The 27710-nt window shown below is 40.6% G+C and overlaps 2 long non-coding RNA genes across 8 annotated transcripts; one reads left to right on the top strand and one right to left on the bottom strand.

The window, feature by feature from the left end:
* Nucleotides 1-489: 489 nt before the first annotated feature.
* On the bottom strand, nucleotides 490-24745 carry LOC144283570 (uncharacterized). Of its 7 annotated transcripts, none has more exons than XR_013352113.1 (5): nucleotides 24663-24730; nucleotides 9215-9282; nucleotides 7159-7231; nucleotides 3205-3350; nucleotides 490-765 (listed from the first exon to the last, which is right to left on the bottom strand). It is a non-coding gene; the product is annotated as an uncharacterized LOC144283570 (long non-coding RNA). The 7 variants fall into 7 exon arrangements; XR_013352117.1 differs by lacking the exon at nucleotides 24663-24730 and adding an exon at nucleotides 21907-21921; XR_013352116.1 differs by lacking the exon at nucleotides 24663-24730 and adding an exon at nucleotides 19042-19378.
* LOC144283571 (uncharacterized) lies at nucleotides 11014-26236 on the top strand. Its single transcript, XR_013352118.1, has 3 exons — nucleotides 11014-11075; nucleotides 25714-26006; nucleotides 26178-26236. It is a non-coding gene; the product is annotated as an uncharacterized LOC144283571 (long non-coding RNA).
* The last annotated feature ends 1474 nt before the right edge of the window (nucleotides 26237-27710 follow it).

The following is a 27710-nucleotide window of genomic DNA, read 5'->3' as shown; positions in this document are numbered from 1 at the left end:
TTTTCTTGTCTCTTAGTGTGGCGGGAAGGGTGGTCTGTTTCCCTCCTCTTGCTACCTCTCCCCATACACACAAACACTTCTTCCTGCAACACAGTACAGACCAATGTACACACAATCCAGAATACTGGATTCTTTCAGCCTCATAACTCTAAGAATTCCTGCTAATAGCAGACATCTTGATGGGAAAATCCTCACTGCCCTAAAGATTATCCTTCCACAAGAATCCTAAATACCTTAAGCCTTAAAACAAAATGTAATGACTAAAATGCACACCAGAGGCTAGGAAGGGGAAGCTGCCAGGTTCTGGGAGTGAGGGGAGTTAGAACTACTAGTTTGAGCAGTGACCACCTGAGAAGCAAGCACAAGAGGTGGCCCTAAGAGCCAAGGTTACAGGTACCCCAGATGAGTAGCTGGTGGCAAAAGGGAGAGGAGTGTCATCATATTCTATGTAATTTGTGGGACTTAGGAGATATAATTAGAAACAGAATGAAGAGCCAGTTTTGTACATTCTTCTTGACTTCTGTGTGTGTATATGGGTGTGTGTGTCCACCCACCAGATGTTCTAAGAATAGGCTAGTTTAGGCTGTGGTAATAAACATCTCCCTAAATCTTCAGACATGGACACAACCAAAGATTTGTTCACACAAATTCACTGCAGGTCCTGGTGGCTTTTTTGGGACGTTTGTCCTCCATGTAGTGGGTCAGCATTCCAGGCTTCAATCTTGGGTTTCTCCATCTCAACGTGATACTTCTTGGTCTACCATGCTAAGAGAAAGACAGAAAATAACACATCAGCATATCACTGCTTTCCCCAAAAGGGACACATGCCATTTTTATTCCTAGCCTACTGGCTAGAACTGGTCACATTGTCCCACCCAACAAATGGAGGGGCAAGAAAACATAGTCTTTCATATGTCTGAGGAGGAGAGGAAAATTGGAAATATCAGTGAAAAATAGTGATATCTATCACAACTAGTAAGTACACAGTACTGGTACCAGGGCAGTGGAATCTTATCTAAGTTTCAAAAACAATATAATCGAGCCTAGAACAAGAGTGTTATCACACATGGGTTGGTCTGCCTCGCCTCACGCTCTCATGCTCTGTGGGCAGGATCAGTCTGAAAGTAAATAAATCTTCCACATGATATAGCCCAGATACAGCTAGGCATGGCTTTGTGTTTTCTCCTGCATAAACTTTTCTTCCAAGAAATTATTCCTCTCATGCTTTCTTTCTTATTTTTACCCAGTAATAAAGAAAGGTCTGAGTTAACATATTTCTCCTTGCTCAACCCCAAATTTCCTTTACATAAAGAGTGTTTGTTCTCTGACTACAAAAACAGCAGGAGAAGGGGATAATCCATTGCGTCAATATTTCCATGTTCTCTAAGAAAGTTCTGTTCCTTCTCCTTCTTGAAATTCAAGAAATGATGATCATTACATTGACTTATGCAATATTCACTCCTGATTACCCTCAGTGCATTATCTGTATTGCTTCCTAATAATTGTTGACATTATTAGTTTAGGAAGATAGTTTTCACATTAACTCGCTATCTCTTCTTTAAGAGACTTTTTTTTTTAAGATTTTATTTATTTATCTGAGAGAGAGTGGGTACACGAGAGAGAACAAATGGGACAGAGGGAGAAGCAGATTCCCCCTGAGCAGGGAGCCCAAATGGGGCTCGATCCCAGGACCCTGAGAAGGTAGACGCTTAAGTAACGGAGCCCCCCAGGTGCCTCAGAAGAGACTTTTCTTATGAAAGGTTTCTCTTAAACCAAAAAACATTTATCATGTCCTCCACATCAGAAAGAGTATGAAGTACCAATGTACCAACTCCCTTCCTCCCACCCCTTTTGGGCCTCATCAATCCTTCATGCTCACCTGGAACCTCGTCCAGGGCAAAGTCTACTGTGTCAGAAAAATGCCAAGGCAAAGAGAAAGAAAGAACTCCTCCTGTCACAACTGAGTTCCCAGCAACCTTTCATTGGAGTTCTTTCTACTGGTGGACAGAATGGATTTGAGAGGTACAAGACTAAAAAGGCAGGGAACTGTTCCCAGACTTCTCACTTTGGGGAACTCAATTTCTTGGCTAATCTGTTTACCTATCTGTAGAAATGAAACAATAAGACTCCTGACATCATAATATTGTCCTAAGGGATAAATGAAATCACGTAGGTGTGAGATGGCCCAAAGGAGGTAGTAAAATTTATCTCCTCTTTCTGAAAAGTTTGGTCCATCTACCCTTCCTCTCCCTCAGTTTCTCTGTCTCTGTCTCTCTCCCCACCCCTAACTTTTCTGGAGGCACAAACTAAAAGGCCCACAATGAGTTTTCTTTCCCCCAGGCCTAATCCCATTAGGCCTTTACTCAAGACAAAGCTCTATTAGACCTTGGCCTGGTGAAATTCCATGAGGCCTTAAACAAAGGAACATGTCTCTCATTATATATATTAGGAGGTGTCAAGAGAGGAGAATTGCTGATAACACATCTATATAGATGCTGTTCATTATTCCTTAATACAAGCACATGTGCAATGGCCCTTTAGTGTATCTTCCTTAAGAAAAAAGGGGTATTAATATTAATACTCTCTCTTTCAACCTGAAGGAAAAAGATTGCATAACAGACAGCTAAAGGGTTTCAGGTGTCACATATAGAGGGTAACAAGTTACATCCTTCTCAAGGAACTCCTACCCTCAGATTTACACACTCTTACAAAAGTGCTTCCCTCATGCTTCCTCTTCGTGAATCTCAACTCATCCTTTGGGAAACCTCAGCTCTCCTTTTGGAGAATCAATCCCCTCCCACGACCCAGTCCAAGGTATGCTTCTCCAAGTCTGAGTAGTTACGCGTATAGCAACACCCTGACCAGGGCTTCAACTGGAGGGTTAGGAGGGGCAGGCTCCCAGCTGCAACAGCACTGCCCAGCATCGGGAGGACACACACCTGCCAGAGTGAATCCATTCCCAACTTCCCACTCCGGCAGTGTGAACTGAAGGCACATCTATTTACTCTCTCCAAATTTATAGCTTATAATAGTTGGGGGGAATAAAAAAAAAAACAGACACATCCTCCAAAGACAAAGAATTCTCATTCATTTATTCTACAAATATTTACTGGGCATCTATGTGTGCCGGGAACTCTCCTAGATTCGGAGGACAGTTGCTTCTCCCATGAAGCGTGAATTCTAGTAAGGGGTGTGTGTGGATACCTTCTGTTTGCCCTCCCGGATCCTCTCTCCTCTCTTTTCAAGCCAACTGTACGCCTTGGAGACAGTCCTTTATGGATTGCATCAGTTGGTAGTCATGCCCTTCAGCTTCTGGTTGAATCTGGTCAATGAGGAGCAGCAGCAAAAGTCTGGATGGAAGCAGGAAAGTAAGGTCTGAGTGTTTCTTCCCCCTGACACCCTGTCTGCTGGGCCAAAGACGTGCCAAATGGCCTCTCCTGTAAACTACAGCTACTTTCTCCAGGTTCAAGTAGCTACTCTCACCCCCTGCCCCATTCAGGCCTTGGGGTGTTAACAGTTTTCTGTTATTGTTGCTATAAGAAGTACTTCTATCACTTATTCGTTTCCCTTTATCTGCCTAAATCTTTGTAAATGGTCCTTTTATCCACCCATGTGACCGGGCTGTCTTCTGTGGGACCTCTTTAAGAGAAACAGACACACAATCAAAATGATTCCTGCTTATAAGACCTAGGAGATAGGGTGGGGGCGGAAAGGCGTTATACAGGACAGTCAGGAGGGGCTCTCTGAGTGGGTGACCTGACTAACGAACAGAGTCCAGCCAATGCCCTGGGATGGAGACTTCCAGACAAAGGGAAAAGCAATTCAATTGCAAAAGATCCAAAGCAGGCATGAGTTCCGTATATTCAAAGAAGGAAAATGAGGCCAACGTCGTGAAGGAGGAGCGTGATGGTGATGGGATGGAGAAGCAGGCAAGGGCCAGGTCAGATCAGGTGAAGCCCAGAGCCACGGTAAGGCTTTAGATTCCATTCTTTTTTTGTTTATTTTTTTTTTAATTTATGATAGTCACACAGAGAGAGAGAGAGGCAGAGACATAGGCAGAGGGAGAAGCAGGCTCCATGCACCGGGAGCCTGACATAGGACTGGATCCTGGGTCTCCAGGATCTCACTCTGGGCCAAAGGCAGGCACTAAACCATTGCGCCACCCAGGGATCCCCTTTAGATTCCATTCTAAGTCCTATCCAATGACCTTAAAAGGGTTTAAACAGGAGTGGGGCATAATCGGAGCTACATCTTTGACAGAATTACCGCAGCCTGATCTGTGCGAATAGGTTCTTGGGGATAAGGGAGGAAGCAGGAAGATCCGTGGAAGTCTCCAGCAGCAGGAGGAGGAGGTGATGGTGGTGGAGAGGGTCGGCGAACAGCGCTGGGATGTAATACTTTTTGGAAGAAGAACTCACAGGACTTGCCACTGAATGAGATGTGAGCAGGGAGGAAAAGGAGGAATGGACGATGACCAGGAGGCCTGGGGCTGGAGCCTTTGTACATGATAGTGCCATTAACGGAGACGGAGAAGACAGGGGCGACTTAGACATGACATGCAAATGGGGCTGTCAGGCTAAGAGATTCAAGTGTGGGTGTCAGCAGCACATCCAGGGGGATTCAACGCAGAGGGGAGGGCCAGGCTGAACGAGGGAGGGAAAGCAGTTCAGCAACACCGTCTAGACCATCTAGACCCGGAGAGATGAAGAGGAATCAGTTTCTAACTGCTCATAAATTTCAAGGTGCTGTTCTCTCAATAGCATCACTGTGTCACATTAATATGCAGAACAATGTTTACTTTCTTCCCTTCATTTTCTATTTCCAAACTGTGTATGTTCAGGCCTGCAGAAAATCAGAGGCCCAGCATTGAGCCACCTACTTTCAATAACTGTCCCTTAGAAATGCAAAGTGGTGGGGCACCTGGGGGCTCAGTGGTTGAGCATCTGCCTTCAGCTCAGGGTGTGACCCCGGGGCCCGGGATCGAGTCCCACCTCGGGCTCCCTGCATGGAGCCTGCTTCTCCCTCTGCCTGGGTCTCTGCCTCTCTCTCTGTGTCTCTCATGAATAAATAAAATCTTACACACACACACACACACACACACACACACAAAGGAAATGCAAAGAGGTCTTGAGCTCAAAGGGATGACTTGATTAATTTTTTTTTTTTTTTTTTTTTGACGTGGGCTTTCTCTCTCCACAATTTCTTGGAGAGGAAGGAAGGGATGGCTCTATTCCTTCTTGTACTCGGCATTTACAGATTGCCTATGACAGGCCAATGTCTAAGGGCTGAGGTTAGCAGAAAACAGGGAAGAAAACAAAAATCTCTGCCTTTACAGTACTTACCTTCTAGTGGGGGGTAGACAGAAAATGAACAACTAATAGAGTTTTTAAAATTGAATGATAGGGGCGCCTGGGGGGCTCAGTCGGCTAAGCATCTGCCTTCAGCTCAGGTCATGATCCCAGGGTCCTGGGATGGAGCCCCACAGTAGGCTCCCTGCTCAGCGGGGAGTCTGCTCCTCCCTCTCCCCCTGCTTGCTCTCTCTCTCTCTCTCTCTCTCTCAAATAAATAAATAAATAAATAATCTCAAAATTAAATGATAGAATGTCTTATAAACTGCTGACAGCCCTGGAAAGACTAGATCGGAATAAGGGGCATTCAGAGCATGGAGGTGGGTTCTGATTCTCAATAGGGAGGTTGGGGCGGGTGTCATCAGGTAGGTGATATTAGAGCAGTGACCCGGGGATGGAGAATTAGCTAAGCAGACTGGATAGGGATCCGGGCAGAGGAAACAGTAAGGGTGCATGTCAGCAATGAGCCTCCACAGGAGGGGAACGGAAGAGGGGCCGGTGTGACTTAGGTAGTCATGTCTAGAAAGCCCCTCCTTCCCAACACCCACTGGGTACCACTTGTCCTCCAAAGGGCTGTTCAAATCCTATCTCCTCCATGAAGTTCTCGCCAGAGAACTCCTTTCCAGAAGACCCCAGTACCCACACGGCTTAGAAGTTGTCTGCAAACAGGTTTATTAATTCTGCTTCCACAAGTAAACTCTGGAGCTTTCTGAATTCAGGGGACCATTCTTTGTACTCTTTGTATCATCCTTGGCACATGATAATTAAATAATAAATATATTTTGGTTTATTGACTAAATGAGCAATTCCTAAATCATTTATATTTGACTTTGAAATGCTGGCACATAAATATGCATACACATATGCCTAGAATCTTCTCCCTGTCTAGTACTGACCCCTTTCCAGGATCTGGCTTTAATATCAAAAGATTGGGAACCAAGATGGACAGGAGGGATGGAAGGGTGAGGAAGCTTCAGGCGATAATGACTTGTCTGAAAAATGAATGCTGGACCCACACCATTGAAGAACAGATTTTAAAAAAAGAAGCAATAGCCCTGGAACCTCAAAGAAGAACTGAACAACAGACAGAAAAGGTGAAATGAAGATTTCTGTAAATTTTGTAACTTTAAAACTTTTAACCATGTGAATGTATTATTTATTCCAAAAAGAGAGAGAGAGAAGAAAAGAAAAAACAACAGTGTAGGAGAGTCTATCTTAGTAACAGTCTAGGTTGGCAAAGCTGACAAATGTTTTGCTCTTCAATGAGTTTTCCGAAGTTGAAAAGGCAAGTTGACATCCCTGGCAGCCTGCAGCATTAATTAGAAAGATGAGATTTCACTTTGCAATTAGACTTCATATTTTCCATTCCACTTGGTGCAACCCAAGAAATAAATGTGGGCAATGTTATAGGAAGAGTCCTTTTCTGTTCTTCCCCACATTGCCACCCTACACTAGGGACAAGACTTCACCTCTCGTCCTCTAGGGGAATGTTAGGGAGAACACCTGTACTTCCTCTCTCTCCTCTGTCACTGGTTCCTCTCCACAGAAGAGGATAGGACTGGAAAAAGAGAGCAGTCGTGGGCACATTCCAGGCAGTGGGGAGCCAGCGAGGGCCCCCACCTCTTGCCATTTGCACGTGGCCTCTCAGATCTGCATGTGCTCGACAACACAGATAGCTGTTTCCTCTCCCAACCAGTTTCTGGCAGGCCTGGCCAGGTCTCAACCTTTCCAAATGTGGGCTGAGAATGGTGAGGTCAGGACTGGGAAAGCACTGAAGGTTCTGCTTCGGAGAGGGAGGGAAAAGGTTTGCCCATATGCTCCGGGTCTCCTGGTGATAAAGCTGATCATCATTTTGCCCCTTGTGTTCTCAACTGGTTAAACACCTGCGGAAAGGGAATGGGGATTAATTTGCACCCTCAGACTTCCAATGTAATTGGATTCTCCTGATAACAAGGCATCTTAGAGAAGTCCCTAAGATATTTTGACATTTAAACACATCAGCGCCATTCTACCGAGTGATGAAGACTAGAAAGATGACTCCACAACCATTCTTCCAAGAAACGGTGGCAGATCTTATGGTTGTAATGTTCCATAAAGTAAGATTTTCAAGGAGATTTTTCCAATTAAGAAGTACTCCAAAGTCTTCATTTTAACAAATAAGATTATTAAAAATATATTTTAGTGCTGATGAAAATTTTCGACTTTGGCATTGCATATCACCTGCGTTGAGGCCCCGAGAAGGACACAACATCACGTCAGTGGTAGTCGTAACAAAAATGCAGAACTTGAAATGGATCATAAGGAAACAATCAGACAAACCCAAATTGGAGGACATCTTACAAAACAAGGGGCTGATATTTTTCAAAAATGTCACTGTCAGGAAATACAGAGGGGAAAAAAAAGGAAATACAGAGGAAAAACCACGGAATGATTGCAAGCTAAAGAAACATGGCACGTCAATACAATAAATTATCCTGGGGTGGAAAAAAACAGGTGCCAGAAAGGACATTTCTGGGACAATGGACAAGACTTGAATATGTACTGTATGTTAGATAATGGCCTTGTATCAATGTGAAACTTTCTAGATTTGATGGGATCATGATGTTGATGCATTTTATGTTCTTAGAAAATGTTCGCTGATACGACCATGATTTCTACAATTTACTCCCAAAGGTTCAGCAGAAGGATAAGTAAAAAATGTTATATGTCATGCATCCTATATCATAGATATGGGTAGATAAAGTGAAAGTGGAAAAATAGGAATAATAGGTGGATCTAGGTGAACATGTACGGTAGTTCATTGTATTGGTCTTGTAACTTTTCAGTACTTTTCTTTTTCAAATTAAAAGATGAAATTTTTAAAAAAGATACTCTCAACAAGATACCATAATTCTTATGTATTCTTCAAACTTTGAGAGAGGATTAAATAAGTCTTGAGGGTACCATAAGAGACAGAAAATCATTTCTAACAAATCTCCCGTGTCCCAGTGTACTGAGGCTGTAATTTAGGTCACCTCACATGGGGATCTAACCGTCTGAGCCACTGCTTTCCAATCTGCATGTCAAAGACAGACCCAGGGTTGAAAGTGGTGGCCCATAAATTGAGAGCTGCTCCAACTTGTCCCATCCGAGGGCTATTTGTCAGCCCCCCTTCCTTTCCGTCCTCCCCTGGGCTTGCTTTTTCCATCGTTCCCATTCCTACTTCTGTCTGTCACTATATTAAAAACACAACTGCATAAAAAAAATAAAAAAAATAAAAACACAACTGTGCCTCCATAAGGGCATTAAAAAAATTTTTTAAATTACCCAACACTCAGAGTTAGCAATATTGCAGATTGTGGTTTTTTTTTAAATATATTCACACTGCCCTCAGGCCTTTGCCAGGGAAATAGATGTGTATAACCGTACTTTATGGCAGGCCTTTTTGTAATACTGGTTTTCATAAATTTCCTTGAAAGGGGTCTCCAAGACATGCCTTATGCCAAATAGTGTTAAGGTGAGGTCTCAATGTATAATTATGACTATTTCATATAAACCATTTCCCATAAATATCAGGTAATTTGCAACTTCTATTTTGGTTATACGGCCGGGATATCTCCCCCTCCTCTTCATCGGCCCTTCCCCAAGGCGATGCAACATGTAAAGGCCTTCAGTATGTGTCAGGCACTGTGCTCCACAAACATTATGTTACTGGATATTCATTACATTATTAGCTATACGGTATGATCTCTGACAGACAAGCAAATTGAGGCTCAAGTGCTTAATTAAGTCTCTTGCCCAAAACACACAACCTGTTAATAGCAGAGCCAGAACCCCAGGCCAGAGCTACGTGACTCCATATTCCAGATATTAACACAACTACATACCTATCTCCCAGCCTCTGCTAAGCACCATCTTGGAGTCCATCAGACCAACAGCAGACCATGCAGAGACTCTAGAATCACAAGAAAATTCTAGATGCCAAATAAGAAAACAAGGACACTTCCTACTATAGGAAGAATAAAAGACTTTTGTTTTAAACCCACACTTTTTTTTTTCTAAATTGCACATTCATAGAAAAAAAAAAACGCCAATATGTTTTGAGAACATAAAAAAAAAAGAGAGAGAGAGAGAGAGAGAACACCATTTGTTCTCTCACTGAGATCTTTCTGGACAACTCACAATGGTCTTCTGAACCAGAATCAAGTTCTTTCGCCACCCATCCAAAACTTCAAAATGCCGGTTTTGTACAGACTACACCAAAAGCTTCAGGACATAACTCACACATAAAACGTACAATACTGAATATGAAAATCTGAAATACACACTGCATAAGTAATGGCAGTAAAAAGCCAATGATATTTTAAAGATATTTTAAAGATTTAGTATTTATCATTGTAACACAGCTTTTATGTTTGATGTTATACAAAGCTATGAGCTCACTTCTGAATCAATGCTATTTTATTGCTTGCTGTTATATTTATGGAATGTTACTGTGAACAAAGCAGAGCAGGCCAAGTCTATTCCCAACATAACCTATAAATAATGTAAGTAAATAAACTAAACAAATCTTCATGAAGCAATGCATTATTTACTATTCCTTGTTGCTGAAATATGAGTTTAAATTTTGGTTACATATTAATGTAAGATCTTAGCCATTTCTAGGTCTCCCTGGGGAGTTGAATCCTAAAGTTTAACTCAGAATTAACCTTGCGTGCCTTCTCAACTCTGTAACTAAAAGCCACACTCCTCGCCAGAGCCAGAAGCTAGCCTAGAGAAGCAGCATCACCATCATAGGCCAATGATCTACACTTAGCCCAACAAAGTCTACACCAGCATCACAGTGTAACTAACCCGAGCAGGTGTTCAATAGTTTTTGGCCAGTTGGGTTTTGCAAGACAAAACCACAAGGATTTCATACTGATGGAGGCCATTTTACTTTCACATATTATACTCTGAATGGGAGTCACTCAAACTTTCTTCAAGTTTCAGAGTGTTTTTAAAGATTCACTCATTCGGAGAAGGACAAACATTATATGGTCTCATTCATTTGGGGAATATAAATAAGAGTGAAAGGGAATAGAAGGGAAGGGAGAAGAAATGTGTGGGAAATATCAGAAAGGGAGACAGAACATAAAGACTCCTAACTCTGGGAAACGAACTAGTGGTGGTGGAAGGGGAGGAGGGGGGGTGGGGGTGAATGGGTGAGGGGGGCACTGAGGGGGGCACTTGATGGGATGAGCACTGGGTGTTATTCTGTATGTTGGCAAATTGAACACCAATAAAAAATAAATTTATTAATTAAAAAATAATAAATAAAAATAAAAATTAAAAAAAAAGATTCACTCATTCATTAAATGTGAGTTGAGTCCTATCACAGTGCTAGGATGTCACAGCAAACAAGATAAGTAAGGGACTCTTTACAGAGATCACAGTCGTAGTGAAGTAGAGAATTATCTAGCAAACAAGTAAACAATGAACAAGAGAATTTCAGGAATAAGGAGGAAACTAAAAGAGTGATATGATAGAAAATGATGGGGTCCCTGTAGAAAGGGAGGTTAGAGAATGTTTCTCTAAGGAAGTAACATTTGAACTGAAGCACCCTGAAGATGAGCAACTTTTATCAGAGTTTCTCCTTCTACTTGCTCCTCCCACCACCCCCCTTCTTTTTGTCTGTTCAGTGCCAGCTCAGGGCCACTGATCCGTGAGCAAGGGGCAGTTCAAGCTGTGGTGAGAAAACATCCCAAGGTAGGCTCCGATGGAGTTCCCTTGCAGAAAGGAGGGGAGAATTATGATAGGCAAGTGCCAGCGAGTGGATAGCCATCCCTCGCAGAGAGGGATGGTACCTGGGAACACCACTTGGTGGCAAGAGATGGGTCAGTACCAGGGGGTCACAACAGAAGTAGGGGTGGAACAGCAGAGGTGCAGACAAACCAAAGATGAGTGCAGCCTTGGGCAGCTTGAGTGGACTCAGGAGGAAGGGTCTGGGGTAGGGACATTACTGAGCTGAAGGCGGGATGTCCTGACCTGGAGGTCAACCAGATTCCATCCCCTCCTTCATTTATTCATTCCTGGGCACTCCCTGCTTGGATTACTCACAATGCAAGTTGTGCTCATCTCCTACCATGCTCCCTGATAGACTTAATCTGAAATGAAAAGACCAGAAAATATCTCCAGAGGTTTCCCAAACAACGCCCTGCCTCTAGACAGAATAAATAAGCAAACTACCCAGCACAGAGATTAAAAGCTTAGTTAGATGACCAGGCCTTAAGCAAATCTGTAAACGGGGTGAAAGTTGCCTCTCAACCTGCAATTACGGTACCCTTCACTGTGTGAGGTTAATGGGCCATCTTTTCCTCATGCCTAACACTTATTTCAAGCTGTCTGCACCTGTTTTATTAGGCTGCCCCCTCAGTAAGTGTCAGGTGAAAAGACTACAATAAATGAACTCCACTCTGGGGGATCTCTGGGTGGCTCAATGATTTGGCGCCGGCCTTCAGCCCAGGGTGTGATCCTGGAGTCTCTGGATCGAGTCCCACATCGGGCTCTTCCTGCAGGGAGCCTGCTTCTCCCTCTGCCTGGGTCTCTGACTCTCTCTGTGTGTCTCTCATGAATAAATAAATAAAATCTTAAAAAAAAAAAAAAGAACTCCATTCTAAATAGTCAAGGACTCAAAAACAGTTTCATGCTAATCAATTGTAACCTTTATTAAAGATTTACCCATAGGAAGAAAGTGAGATAGGGGAGAAGGAACGGTTGCCATTTACCAAGGATAATAAAAAAGCCAATTAAAGAAAGGGCAGGTAAGAAAGGCCCAAGAAATTAATTATTTTTATTTTTTATTGACATATACATAAGAAAAGTATGCTTATTATAATCATGCAGGTCAATGATTTTTTCAAAAATTGAACATGTTCATGTACTCTGCACCTAGATCAAGAAATTGAATATGGCAAGCACCTCCCCTCATGCTCCTTCCTCTCACCCCTGCCCCCAGGGGCAACCACTTTCCTGACTTCCAACACCATTGATGAGTTTTGCCTGTTTTTGAACTTTATGTAAATGGAATCATACAATGTACTCTTTGGTGTCTGGCTTCTTGTGCTTAACATTATGTTGTAAGATTCACTCACAATGTTTCATGTACAATCTTTCATTATCATTGCTGTATAGTATAAGAAGTCGTCTCATTAATGTCAATATTTGACCCTCAGGACTGAATTCTAAGTATACTTAAAGGGGAAACATATAAACTCATCCGCAGAGTAAAATGAACTCCCTTAGTGAAATCATTTTTTATTTTGTTCATTGAGCACTGAGCTCATAATGCATTCTCTTAGATTTTCTTCTTTAATTTGAAATTTACATCTGAGCTACTCTTAACATCAGGATACAGACAGATGACTTCAAGTCACAACCCTTTCTCATACTAGAGAAATGAAGCCAAGTTGTTCTCTTGCTCCAATCTTATTTCTTCTCTCCCAAGTAACTATGCTTGAAGATACACCAAGAACAGCTGCCAACAACCCGTCCTCTGGGACACTCATCCAACTCAGCCAGCCAGTCAATTGTTGGCATGTGTTCATAGGTTGCAAACATCAAAAAAGTGCTTGTGATCATTACTGAGGCAATTCTAAGCCTTACAAACACACACACACACACACACACACACACACACACACACACACGACTGGGCTACTATGCTAATACCCGAGAGTATGCTTTGTCCATGCCACTAGCTTGCATCTCCTAAATAACTCACCCCACATCAGATACCTGGAGCTTAATAGCATTGCACCAAGAGATAGATGCCCAGTTATCACTAGACTGCAAGCCAACTTTAGTTTTTACTAGGACAGTAGTAAAATGAAGAATGAGATAGGTAGAAGCTGGCATCAATTTGACTTGGTCTGGCAAGAAATGGTCATGGCCAGTCTATGAAAATTTCTATTTACTCAATATCTCAAAAACCAGAATTCAAAACAGCAGAACATTTTGATACATATGGTTTAGTACAATAGCCTGTAAAGTCCTCAAAGGTCTACTAAATTGGTGGGAGAAAAAATCATTTCCATTTGGAATAGGTTTAGTGCCCTTTGACCATATTGAGAGGCAGTTATGAGGCAGTAAAGGATATCATATCCCAAGTCAGATAAGGAGAGTCAGAGCCTCGCATTACTAGCTATGAGACTGGTGTCCTTTGAGAACTTCTAGGCCCCAGGCCTCTTCCTTTTGGAGGCTGACCCCATGTAATTGCCCTACCAAAGGTTTTTTGATCTAACTTTTATAAATTGTTCTTACTGTCAAATGTATTTTGTTAAAACATTGGTTATTTGAATATAAAGGAAAGTGCTTGTGATTTAGGGATCTGGGTTTTTAGGGATCTTTGGGAAGGTTTATTTCTTAGAGGATCTTTGGAAAAATATTATCTAATTAGATGAGAACTGGCCCATTCTCAATAAGCTAGTTTTCTATTCTCTGGCAAAAAAAAAAAAGGAGAGGCAAAAAGTAATGCCAATCAGACAGTACGCCTTTGTATCCATGAACTCATTTGGTCATTTTTAATGATTTTTGTTTTAATTTTGAAAGGAACATGTGCTCATTTTAACATGTGACAAAATCTAACAATATGCAAAGAAGAAAATATACATCCCCCTCTTCATTTCCCTCCATCCTTGCCTTCTTCCCAGAGAAAACCAATATCAACAGCTAGGTGAGCACTTTCAAACCTTTTTGGGCAAATATAAAAATATAGATACAGAAACTAGATGATACTCGTCACATAATTTCGCAGCTTGCTTTTATTTCTTGAATTACTTTATAGACATCCTTCCAAACCAATAAATAGAGGTGGAATTCATTCTTTCAAAATGCTACATAAAAAAAAAACCCAAAAAACAAAATGCCAAATAATGGATCTCCTTACTCAATAGTTCTATTGATGAAAACTAAGGTTGTCTCCAGTTTTCTTGTTTGTTTGCTAATAAAAGCAATGCTGTAATAAATATTAGTATAAATGTCCTTACATACGTGCTTTATGTCTATTGGCTAGAATCCCACTCACTTTGCAAGGTCAAAGCTTAAGTACATCACTCATTTTAATAAAAATTGACATATTACTTTCTTTAATCCATCCAGACTTTATTTTTTATATGATGAGGTAAGGATTATAAATTTTGTTTTCTTCCACTTGGGTAGCCACTTTTGCCAGCAATTTTTATTAAATAACTGCTTTAATAAGTTGCAATACCACTTTTTTTTTAAGTAGGCTCTACACCCAGCATAGACTACAACCCAGGGCTTGAACCCATGATCCAGAAATCAAGACTTGAGCTGAGATCAAGAGTCAGACACTTACCAACTGAGCCACACAGGCACCCCGCAATGCCATGGTAAGGTCTTATAAATACCTGGATCTTTTTCCGGAGTTTTTACTCTGCTTCTTTGATCTATTTATTTGATTTGATGCTGATATCAAACAATTTTTATTACCATGGATCTGAAGTTAGTTTTAATATCTAGTAAGTATGTCTTATTATTCTTTTGCATAATTTTCTTGACTATTTTAAGATACTTAATTATTTTCTTTTTTAAAAAATCCCATTAAGATTTTAAATGAAATTGCAAGTATGTGTTTGATTTTGAAAGAATTGAAAATTTTACAGTTTTAAGTCTTCCATGTAGATCATATGTCTCTCAATGTATTCAATAAGATTTTTTAAGCTTTTTTAAGGAAGAGTATAAATCTTGTAAATTATTCCTATGTACTTTAAATTTTTGTTGCTATTATAAATGGAATGTTTTTTTCAAAGTCTACCTCTAGTTGACTAACACTAGTAAAAAAAATTACAGAAGTGCCTCGATGGTTCAGTCAGTTGAGCATCTAACTCTTGATTTTGGTTCAAGTCATGATCTTAGAGTCCTGAGATCAAGCCCTGCATTGGGCTCCAGGCTCAGCGCAGAGTCTGCTTGTTCCTCTTCCTCTGTTCCTCCCCCTGCTCACTCTCTCTCTCAAATAAACACATTAATAATCTTTCAAAAAAATTACAGATTTTGTATATTTATCAAATAACCAAACACCTTACCAAAACCTCTTACCAAATTTAGTATTCTTTTTAATCTCATGGGTTTGCTAAGTATCCAGCCATACTATCTCCAAATACAGCAATTTTATCTCTTCTAATATTTATATCCATTATTTACTTCTCTCATTTCATTTGCTACTACCTTCAAATGAAGGTAAATAATTGTGGTCATAGAGAAGAGCCCTATTTTGTTCCTAATTTTAAACAAAATAACTTTATCATTGGATAGCTTATTATACTTGCTAAAATAATGTGATAATCTTTTTATGCTTAAATAAATTTCCCTATATTCCTATTTTGCCAAGAATGGCTATTTAATCTTATAAAATTACATTATAGTATCCAATGATTTAATCCCATGATTTTTTCCCCTTTTAGTTTGATTTAAAGAATTACCATGTAGATTTTCTGATATTAAAACACCTTTACATTACAGAAATAAACCCTACTTAGTCATGGTATGTCATTCATTTTATACAGGGCTACAGTTTTAGTTTTACTTTTTGCATCCATATTTATAAGTGAAATCAATACATAATTATCAGATTACATTGGCTTTGTAAAATGAACTAAGGAACTATCTATTTTTTTCTAAAGACTGAAATTATTAAATAACAGGAGTTTCCATTTTACTTTATGATAACTTGGAAAGGTATTATTAGATACTATTAGGGAGGTATTATTGTAATATAGTTTTTAAACATGACAGGGAATAGATGTTCAGTAAAGTATGTAAGTTGACCAAAGTCAAGCAACCATTAAAGGGTAGAGCTAGGAATGGAACACCAGGCTTCTGATTCCAGGCCTGAATCTTTGATCTACCATGTCATCTCTGCAAGTAAGAGCCTCTAATTCAGCCCTAAACAAAGTTTAGCAGAAATCTTATAGCAGGACCAACAAAAGAAAGCTGCCCTTTGGAGAACACCCAATAGAAAAGTCATAAGCCTTTGCAAAGAAGAGCTAGGAACTGCTGAGAAGCCACAACCACAGAGTGATCTTCTTGCTTTTTGGTCCTTTGAAATGGGATCACCCAGATGGAGCAAATGGACTACTAACAGTGATTCAAGATGGCAGATTCACAAGAGGCAACCATGTAGAATTGTATGTAACTGTGTAAAGTAATGATAATTCACATATAGTCCTTCACAATTTACAAAGAGCAAATTCAGAAAGGTTAAATCATTTGTCAAAGATTATCTCTACCATCCCAATACTCCTTAAATCGTGCTCCTTGTATGTTTCCTTCATAGCATTTATCAATCTTATTGCAATTATTTACTTGTGTTATGCTTTGCCTACCCACTCCCCTCCAATCACAATAAGGTAACATAAAAGCAGAGGCCATTGTGTATTACTACTTTATCCACACGCCCAAACACAGCAAAAAGACATTTAAAACATATCTGTTATGTGACTGAAAAAAATAAATACCATATACCACTTATACCTAAAGTGATCCCTGTTTGAATCCTATATAGAAAGAACACCAGCTTTCCATCCAGATATGGTGGTGACACTACACACACGGTTTGGAATAACACTGCTGCTGCCTCTCTAAATATAAATTGTGCTATACATCCAAGTCAGAGCTCTCCATATCAATCTTATACAATCACCTTATTTGACAGTGACATTCTTTTTAAAGGCAAATCAGTGTGAACCCTCAATATCCCAAATTAGATCGAGCACACAAGTTCAAATGAGTTGGCCATTAATTACTCACCACCACTGGCCTAAGTTTGAAACCACTAGATCTCATTTTTCACTGGGCTGACATCCTGAAAGGCACCATTTATCAGAAGACCTCCCTTGTATTTTTTTCTTTTTCCTCCATTGTTTCACTGAATTAACCAAAGCAATATTAAATAAGTTGCTAAATACAGATATTAGCTCATTTGTAGCTAATTATTATAGGTAAATGGTGCAGTAAATGAAGTACCCTACACCCTCCCCTGGACGCCCCCCCTTTTTTGAAGCTTTTGTGATGTTCTCCAGGTAAATCCCATGCATAATGTAAGAGTGGCAATGTTGTTTGCATAATAAGCTATTTTCTACCACAGAAGCAGAAACATTTTATCGCTATAGAGAAAGCTCAAATTATGAATACATTTTCATATAAGTTGATTTATGTGAAAATTACAAATAAATGCAGAGCTGAGCTGCAAGTGAATTGTTTGTTCCCAGTTCAAGGAGTGGTGTTATTTGAAATTAAAAAAGAAAACAACTCCACCACATCCTGCTAAGAGAAATATTTTTAATGTTATTCAGACTGAAGCACATACCATATGATCCAAGAAGAAAAGCATTACCTGGTCTGGCAGCAGGGCTTGAGGTTGCAAAAGCTAAGACAAATACGTCCACTAATTTCGGAAGCCATCTTTTCATGGATAAAAATATACTTGATATATGATATAGAGAGAGAGACACAGATCCATGATATATGTATTTTCACTTGCACTTGGGCTGCAAAGATTCTCAGCAAACTCTGTAACTACTTCTTTCAATAGTCAAAGAAAGTTGAAGGAATAAATAAAACCATTATCATCTCTGCACAAGTAAAAGCTAAAACGCATGCGTAAGACATGCAAATGGTTTTGTGTAAGACCCAAAGCTTCTCAGATACCTGCAGGGCTCTCCAAGTGGAATGCACATTTCTAATCCCAGGCAAATCACTGGATATAGAGAGCTTATCTTGCTAGAAGCCCCCTTAACTATTACACCAGTACATCATTTGGCATCCAGGTGGTTGGTCTGTAATAGGGATATAAAGCTGGGAGCGTCTAGGATGTGGAGGAGGTGGGGTTTAGGGGAAAGAGACATCAACGTGGCACTTTGGTTATGTCTACCCAGTAAAATAAATGTGACCTGTTTAGCAATTTGGGCAAAATTTCCTAGCTCTTTAAACTTGCCTACATGGTCACAGAAAACACCCCGTCCCAGCTATTGCCCACTTATGCTTTAAATGCTGAGTACTTTCTTATCTTTCAGCTTCTTCGTTCTGATAACAATCTCCGACTCCCTTCACGTTTTGTACTCCTTCCCACCTCCTAAATGGGCTTAGTGGACTCTGGTGTCTTATTCAGCTCCTGGCTCCATGTGCTCCCCAGAATCTGATGATGCTCAAAGCCTTGAGGGAGAATCCCATTTCAGGTCCCAGCCATGGTGCTGAGCCCCCATCAAACATCACTCTCCCCACCCCTCCCTGTACCATGGAAAGGCCAATCTGAGTAGTATAGATAGCTAATCTAAACAGAGATCCCCAATGTCTCATCTTTACTTGCTATTTGTTGTCAATTCACCCGCTAGTCAAAGATGATGTTGCAAAGGTAAATGTGACTTCCGCAAGCCCTCTCTGTCATCTCTAAACCACTGATTTGTGTGTGTGGTAAGCATATCCCAGGCAAAGCACAGACAGACCTCATAATCCCTGCTTGGCCCTGTTAGATCAAAGAGACCAGAGCCAGTCCCTTCTCCACACCCCAGATTCAGGTATTAAATTACTGCCCGAGGATCCGTGCCACGTTCGTTCTGTTTCTCTTTATTATCTGCATTTCAGCCTTCTCTTTAATACTATGCTAGGAGCCTGGGTGAGCTGTGAAAATAAGTAATGTTGGTTGGGGAAACCCTACCTTAAATCCATTGCCTTGGATTCTCACATTCAATAGGTCACACCCTTGAATTTCAGTGTAGCCACAAATCTCTAAGTGAAGTTTAATAGTAAGAAGCCTGGAGAAGATCCATCCACTTCTCTTCCTCTTCTACTAGTCTCTGGCTCTTTCAATGTGAACAGGCCAAGAATAAGCATATTTCTTTCTAAATGAGATGAAGAATAGACTCACTCCAACAAACACCACCATGTAGTTTGTGTTCCTTGCTCCTTCAGAACAATAAAAGTAAAAAAGTCTTCAGAGGACAAATACTGCACGAGCCTACTAGTGTGAAGTGCCTAGCGTAGTGGAACGCATAGAGGCAAAAAGCATAATGGTGGTCGCCAGAGACAGGGCGGAAGGGAAAACAGGAAGTCAGTGTTGAATCGGTACAGAGTTTCGTTTTTGCATCCATCTGTGCATGTGTAGTAATGATGGTTGTATAACAATCTGAATGTACTTTATGACACTGAATTGTATGCTTAAAATGGTCAGGATGGTAAATTTATGTTACATGCATTTTGACACAGACACACACACACACACACACACACACACAAAGGATATTTATTGAGCCACATTTTTTAAAACCGAAAAGACTTTTAAAAATATCAGCTTTTCAAATTTTAATAGGACAACTATTGAATCATTGATTTATCACCTATTATATGCCTTGCACTCTGCTAGATCCTGGGGATGTAGTATTTATTGCAAGAGACCAATGCTCTACCCTCATGGAGCTGGGAACTAGTGGCAAGAAATGGATATTAAAAAGAATACAATTTAAGGAGGACTTTAAAGGAAAAGGAAAAGCTGTGCAGGACCATGTGGCAGAGATCACCTTCCTAACCAGGTCTGCAGGATCAGAAACTTGAGGGATAAAGGACAGTTCACTAGGAGAAAAGCTTCTGAGCGATGCTTGGTCCCACATGTCTCAATGTACCACCTCCCCACTAAGGATCCTCACTCTTGGAGTCTACATTTCTATGATGCTTGTCACTCAGCAGTTTTCTAGAGACCAGACTCACGTGAAGACAAACATCTTTCTCTTAGTTCAACCTCAAATACCAAAAGGGAGTGGGACCTAGACACGGGGCCAAAGTCAGATGAAAGAGATGGCGTTTCAGTCTCCTCCTTCACCTCTCCTTTCCAAAGTTCTCATTGACATACACTGATATTAGAATTTTCTAAGGGCCCAATAAGGTTCCTTACAAAGTTGGAAGAAATTCTTAAAAAGCAAAATGGTTACCTAGAAGTTTGTCGTTAATAGGTTAATAGTATATTATGTATTTTAAGCTGTTTTCATACCCGCATGTTTACCAATCATCCGTCGTTCTTGATATCTGCATTATCCCAACAAACGGCACGTTTGGAAGCAATATTCCTCATACTCTTCCCACTTCAACACACACACACACAATTTCCCATCTCTACTAGATTGTAAATTCTACAAAGTCAGGGCCTAGGTCTGTTTTATTCCTTAATAAATATTCTCAAGGTTCCTACAACATTATAGATGCTCAATAAATACTTTTTTTTTTTTTTGAGTAAAGACTCTTCTTTTCTCTCTCTTTTTTTTGGGGGGAGGGGCAAAGGAAGAGGGAGAGAGAATTTAAGCAGACTCCACTCCCAGCACAGAGCCTACACAGAGCTCGAGATCTCACGACCCTGAGATCATGACCCCAGCCAAAATCAAGAGTCGGAGGCTTAACTGACTAAGCCACCCAGGCATCCCTTCAATAAATATTTCTTCAGTGAATCCCCCTCTCTGTGCCATCTTCTGAAATCCCTATCACACATAGCCATGACGTAGCCCGTTATATATGAAACACCAAGGCTTTGGGAATCAGACAGGCCTAGGTTTAAATTCTGGCTCTGGCTCTGCCATTTACTAAAAACATGAATTTAGGCCAATTATATTAACACTCCAAACATCAGAGTTCACATCTGTGAAATGAGACTAGTGAGACACTTCTCCGTGATGTTAAAGGATGCAAAGGGACGGCACACATGCATGGCGCACAGAAACACTGTGAGGAGGCACAGGTGGGTAGCTCCTCCTTACAGACGACAATGGTGTGACCCACTGAAGTTAACTGCCCCCAGGACACAGCTTCATCAGCTACACAGGCTTGCTTTTAAGCAAAGTAAAAAGGGTAAATGAGTGGGATTACTGAGACTGGGACTTAGTCCCCACTTATTAGATCAATGCAATGTCTTGCACCTCTGAGAAGGGTCTAAAACTCAAATCATATAGAACAATCTGAAAATAGCCTAGCAGTGCTTCTCTAATGAATGTGCGTGCAAATATCACCTGGGGATCTTTGTTAAAATGAAGATTTGGAATCACTGGGGTGGGAACTGAGATTCTACATTTCTAACAAGCTCCCAGATCATGACGGCTCTCTGGGCTCCTGCCGTCTGTAGCCCACACTTTGAGTAGCAAGAGTTTAAAGCACTATGCAAAATATTGGGTTTTATCACTCCAAGGACCATACCATTAGAATGATAATATAGAACCATCTCATTTCTGTGCTCCATTCAATGACTTCCCCCAAGTACTATGATTTTCTTTCAATGTCTTTTAAATGCCACCAAATCATACTTTGACCCCTGATAATGATCATGATAAACACATCTAAATAAAAAGCCCCCCAAGCTCCTGCTAGGCAATATCTTTAAGCTTAGTGCCATATTGTTTGTAGTTGCCTTAGCTTTTCTCCTTTTCAATCTGCTGTCAAGTCAGTGAACCAGACTCACATCAAAGTCAATTTGAATTCATTTTGTACAATTTCAACAGATACTATTTCAAAGGGTTCTGCTAACTTCAAAAATAATATTCATTACCTGGTCGTTGAAGGAAACTGCTCTCAGGATATTGTATCCCGCCATCCCCTAATTTGGTAATTCTATCAGGAAAAGCAATTAAGTTTGTCTGACATGACTTGTTTTTATAAATCCATGATGCTTACTGCTCTTAATTTAATTCTCCTCTTACCACTTATAATTTCATTCTCATCTGACAGTTCGTATTTTCTCTCTGAGTGATTTTTTCCCCCTTTATATTCCTAATCATAGAAAAGTCTGTGAATAACCTCAGCCTTTGGGTAGGAGGGAAACTGGGAAATGGTGGGCAGTGCATAGAGTGCATCCCTGCCCTCAGGGATGCCGGGATTTTTGTTCCTTACAATTTGCACAGTGCCTACAGCAGTTCTTGGCACACAGATAGTGCTCAAGAAGCGTCTGGTATCACACACTGAGCCAGGTAAAGGTGACTATGACCCAGGCCTTTTCCCGTGTCTTCCATTAGTCAGGAGGCAGACATTTTAAAAAATAACAATTACAAAGCAATCTGGGGAGAAAAAATGATACCGTGACAGGATTTCCAGTGGAGACTAGACCTTGAAATTTTATTTTATTTTCAATGCTAGAAAACCTTACATCTAAGATGCTGTCAGCAGTTTCTGTCTTATTCATCAGACACCTGAATTACCTGTGATAATGTACGAGTTACAGTAGCACAAGCCAGAGGATGGCCAACCATCCTGGAAAACCTGAGCTCAGGGGAGACAACATGTAAGAGAAGTCACTTGGTGAGGTCTCAAAGGATGAACTACGGTTGGAGGAAAAGGAGGGAGGAACACGTTTTGTACACAGGGAGGAGTGTGCACAAAGCCGTAAACTTGTGGAGCTACGGGGTGTGTTCAGGGAAGCATAGGCATTTGCTCTGGCCAGAACATAGGATAGGGTTCCATGGGAAGCAACCAAAGATGGATCCAACTTTAGCCAGCAGCCAGATGCTGGAGGACCTTGTGTACTGAGCTTAGAAACTGAATTGCATTAGGGAGCCAGGAAAGCATTTTTAAGCAGGGACGTGAGATGGTAAGATGTGTGCTATGAAAAAAATTAAAAATGACTGAAGGAATTTAACGGATGGATTTGATGGGGGCAAGATTGGAAGCAGGAGGAGAGATGACCATTGAAAGAGCCTTGGTGGATAGTAACAGGAGTTGGAAGCAACTACTACTAACAGGAAAGTTATCATGAATGGCATGCTTACAGTGTGCAGGGCACAGAGTCAACATACTGCAAGCATCATCTTACTGAGTTCAGAAATCTTGGGTAGGAGATGAGAGGGGAACTGAGAGACCTACTAGATGTGGGGAGGTAAGGGAAAGAGGGGAATGCAGAATGATTTCCCTGTTTTGTGACTTGATGGCAATGTCTTTCATCAATTTAGGGAAGATTCAAGAAAGATTATTATTTGGGGGGGAATCTGGGTTCTATTTTAGATAATGTAGAATTTGAGGTGCTTATAGGATTTTTCTAATGAAGAGCTTAATAAACGATCCTAGAGCTCCGAGTTTTAGGCAAGAGACATGTTTGGAAGTTCCCCATATATAAATGGAGGTAAAAATGGTGGGTGAGGGAGAAAGACCATGGAGATGAACAAAAGAGCCAAAACAGAAATGGAAAACACCAATATTTAAAAGAACAAAGAAAAGGGAGGGAAACTTAGAAGGAATGTCAGAGAGGTAGACTGAGAACCAGAGAGGATGGTGTCAGGGCAGCCAAAGGAGAAGACAAGTTCAAAAGGACAGAGTAGTCAACATTGTCAAAGACTGCTCAAGATATATTCAGTACATTTGGGGAAGAAAGGCATCATTCATTCATCATTCATTCAATGGGGTTTACTTGCACACAGGGGTAATTCCTACTGAAAGCTTTCTTGCCCATCAGATAAGGCAACAGATGGATGAAAAAGCACGCCCTAAAACTGATAGTGAAAAAAGATCAATGTCTTGCATTTCAGATTAGTCATCTATCGCAAGTAACTCACCCTACAATGGTCCAGCAATGTACTAAGAGGACACTGAGGTATCATGAAAATATGAAACAACTACCTACTATATCGTATGGTGACTTGCCTGGTATGAATTGATGGACTGTTAGAGTTGAGTGGGAGCATGTGTTTTTCGTAAAGAATAAAACTGGATATTGGAGAAAAATGGCCAATAAGCCCATGAAAAAATGATTAACATTACCAATCATACGAAAATTCAAATCAAAACCACAATGATAAAAAATAACAAACAAAAAATCACAAGAGCTATCACTTCATACCCATTAGGATGGCTGTTATTAAAAAAATAAACAAACAAACAAAAAAAAACAGAAACTAAGAAGTGTTGGTGAGGATGTAGAGAAACTGGGACCCTAGTGTGTTGCCAGTAGGTATATAAAAGGGTACAGCCACTGTGGAAAACAGCATGGTAGTTCCTCAAAAATTAAACATGGAATTAATATATGATTCAACAATTCCACTTCTAGGTATATACCAAAATAACTGAAAACGGGGACTTAAACAGGTATCTATATACTCATGTTCTTAGCAACATTATTGACAATAACCAAAAGGTAAGCAACCAACTGATGAAGTAATGGATAAAGAAACTGTGATATATACACACAATGGAGTATTATTTATCCTTAAAAAGGAAGGACATGCTGGCACACATTCTAACCTGGATGAACCTTGAAAACACTCTACTAAATGAAATAAGCCAGTCACAAAAGGACAAATATTGTGTGATTCCACTTACGCCAGTCTCCTAGGGTGGTCACATTCATAGAGAAAGAAAATAGAATGGTGGTTGCCAAGAGCCAGGAGCAAAGAAGAATGTGGAGCTATTGTCTAATGGGTACTAAGCTTCTGTTTGGGAAGATGTAAAGGTTCTAGAGATGGATGGTGGTGATGGTTGCACAACAACTTAAGTGTACTTCCTTCCAGAGCACTGTATTAAAAAATGGCTAAAATAGTAAATTTCATGTATATTTTGCCACAAGACAACACTGAGTATTAGAGAAGATAGAGTCTATTTCCTTCTAAGATTGCCTGAGAGAGAAAAGGTTCTGATTGTAGAGGGCTAGAGATGAACAAGTTTTCAGAAAAGAAACATCCCTACGAAGACCTTTTGTGGTGTCACAGCGAATAATACTAACAGAAATACTAATACTACCAAAAATATTACTACCATTTGTTGTTATTTTTTAGTAATGCTAAGTATTTTATATATTTTTTTCATTTTCAAAAAAATTTTAAAGTAAAAATGACTATTTCTAATTCATAGATAAGAAAATTGGGGCTCAGAGAAGTTATGTAAACTGTCAAATTCACAGGGAATAAGAGGCAGAGCGAGGACTCAAATCCATGGCATCTGTCCCCAGGGCCCATGCTCTTACTCACTCCACCGCGGGTTGGGATTCTGTACCCGACTACCATGCAAGGCTTCCATTTGGAATACATTTGAATTTATTCAGAGAACTTTTAACATAGGAAATGGTTTTGTTCTTTAAAGAGTGAAGAATCTCCACCAAAAACTAATCAATAGGTATTTGTCCTACGCGTCTCTTGGTGAACACAACACAGAGGAATGGCTGTAACAGGGGTTCTGCAGCCAGACAGCCCGGGTTCCCATCCTGCTTTTGTCCTTCTAGTTGGAGGACTTTAAGCCTTAATTGCTGGAGCCTTAACTTTCTCACCTGAAGATTTGCTAGGATTAAATGAGCTAATAAATGTAAAACACATAGAACGGTGTCTGGTCACTAGAAAGATGCAATTAGCATTAACTATGTGTTTTTTATTATTTTAAGCCACATTGTGCCTCTGAGTGCTAATACTGGATCATCAACACTAAGAAACAAATTTGAAAAATCTAGAGGTGCGAGAGCAGTTCTGATGTATTCTCAGGGCCAATCTCCAGCCTCCCCTCTGCAGCTGTCCAGTGGTAACCCTGAGGATGGAATTCACGCAGACAATCTACCATGTGCAGGCACCATGCTAGGAACCAAAAAGATGAAGAAGACTTCATGTGGATCCCTGAGGAGATCCTATGGGGCCAGAGAGATGAGCATAAACAAATGACTGGGATACAATGTACTACAGGGTAAGAAAGGGCTGGGCTTCGATCACACTGGAGACAGAGGCAAAGGTCAAGTTTCCTGGGCTCTCACTCCTTCCTCTAGAATATCTCATTGCTTTGTAGGTCTCAGAGTAGGAAAGAACCTCCAATGTCACCATCTCACAACTCAGTCTTGTGTTTTCTTCTCTTGCACAGGTGTGGACTACACATTTGGAATTCAAAGAGAGGAAAATACCTTAAGAAACTGAAGAGGAGGGATCCCTGGGTGGCGCAGCGGTTTGGCGCCTGCCTTTGGCCCAGGGCGCGATCCTGGAGACCCCGGATCGAATCCCACGTCGGGCTCCCGGAGCATGGAGCCTGCTTCTCCCTCTGCCTCTCTCTCTCTCTCTCTCTCTCTCTCTCTCTCTCTCTCTCTGTGACTATCATAAATAAATTAAAAAAAATATTCTTTAAAAAAAAAAAAAAAAAGAAACTGAAGAGGATTAAGAGTACATTTACTTTGAGGAACACTAAGTGATATGTGGAACTGGCGAATCGCTCTGTTACACACCTGAAACCAATATCGCACTGTGTGTGAACCACACTGGAACTAAAATACATGCATACATACTGCATCAAGCCAAAAAGAAAAAAAGAAAGAAAGAAGAAAAGAAAGAAAGAAAGAGAGAGAGAGAGAGAGGGAGGGAGGGAGGGAGGGAGGGAGGGAGGAAGGAAGGAAGGAAGGAAGGAAGGAAGAAAGAAAGAAAGAAAGAAAGAAAGAAAGAAAGAAAGAAATTCAGAGTTATTATTTCACCGAGGACAACTTTGGGATATACATCAGGAAAAATAGCTTTGTGGTTCAAGAAGGAATCTCTACTACTTGCCTTTGTGCCCAGGGAGAAGAACACCCAGGCTCTGCTCCAGAGCAGATCAGTTCCAAGTGGCAGCAAAGCATGATAATCCCTTAAAATCATAAATATGGGCCACTGACATGTATACAAATGCTCTTAGTAGCATTATTCATGAGAGATAAATACTGGAGGCGACCCAAACATCCATATAACAATGGAATGATAAATGAAATGTGGTATATTCGATACGCTGAAATTCTACATTGTAATGAAAAAGAACAAACTACGGCTATCTCAACAATACAGATCAACCTCGTGGACACGATATTGGACACACTGGCCGAACACAAAAGAATATATATTTGATGAGTCCGTGTAGGACGTCCCAAACAGGCACAACTAATCTATATATTAGAAGTAAGGAGAGTGGTTACATCTGGACAAGGAGGAGGGGAAGTGGTTGGTAAATGGAAGTAAGAAATCTTCTAGGTTCCTGGTAATGTTTTATTTCTTGACTCGTGTGTTGATTTTGTAATAATTAGGGAGTACGTGTATGATTGGTGCACTCTTCTTTATACATATTCCAACACTACTGGCTTATTTTAAAAAAGGAAGAAAAATTACAAGGAAAAAAAATCCTAACCTAAAGCAAAGTAAAAGTGTACAACTAGATTAGGCTACTTGCTTTTCCAAACACAATGACTGCTATTGCCTACAGAAAAATATCCAAGGGCAGCCCTGGTGGCTCAGTGGTTTAGCTCCGCCTTCAGCCCAGGGCGTGATCCTGGGGACCCAGAATCTAGTCCCGCGTCGGGCTCCCTGCATGGAACCTGCTTCTCCCTCTGCCTGTGTCTCTGCCTCTCTCCTTCTCTGTGTCTCTCATGAATAAATAAAATCT

Source organism: Canis aureus, chromosome 14 (assembly GCF_053574225.1).
Source record: "Canis aureus isolate CA01 chromosome 14, VMU_Caureus_v.1.0, whole genome shotgun sequence".
Taxonomy (NCBI): domain Eukaryota; kingdom Metazoa; phylum Chordata; class Mammalia; order Carnivora; family Canidae; genus Canis; species Canis aureus.
This window is presented reverse-complemented; position numbering and strand designations above follow the sequence as displayed.